Below are 460 nucleotides of genomic sequence, written 5' to 3'. Positions count from 1 at the left end.
TTCCAATTTTTATTCCCCCTACCTTTGCTTGTCAGACTCATCAATTTTGGCTGGTAATTCTACGTAATTTTTATAATAGTGAATTGAGGTGAAATAACTGCCTTTTTCGGCACTTGTACTAAAGTAAAAGATAGAGGATAATACAAGGTAAGTTAAAAACAATCCAGCAATATCATAAAATTAGTATTATAAAAGGGAAGTAATAAATAGCAATTTACAGTAAATAAACTCGTTGTTTAATAATTAATAAATCAGTTTGGTAATATATATTCTTTTTTTTTATGATTTCATTACTTTTTGCTTAGTTAGATACTATATATCATATATATATTTCTGGTTTTGCGAGGTTAACATAAAAAATAATTAGTGGGGCGAAACGTCGGAAAATAAATAGTTGTAAACTATTTTTGTTTCTCCTTTGACCGCAACCCTGACCATCTTCTTATATATTTATTTAATA

This window comes from Halyomorpha halys, unplaced genomic scaffold (genome assembly GCF_000696795.3).
Source record: "Halyomorpha halys isolate HHAL.00 unplaced genomic scaffold, Hhal_1.1 Scaffold794.1, whole genome shotgun sequence".
In the NCBI taxonomy this organism is placed as follows: domain Eukaryota; kingdom Metazoa; phylum Arthropoda; class Insecta; order Hemiptera; family Pentatomidae; genus Halyomorpha; species Halyomorpha halys.
This window is presented reverse-complemented; position numbering follows the sequence as displayed.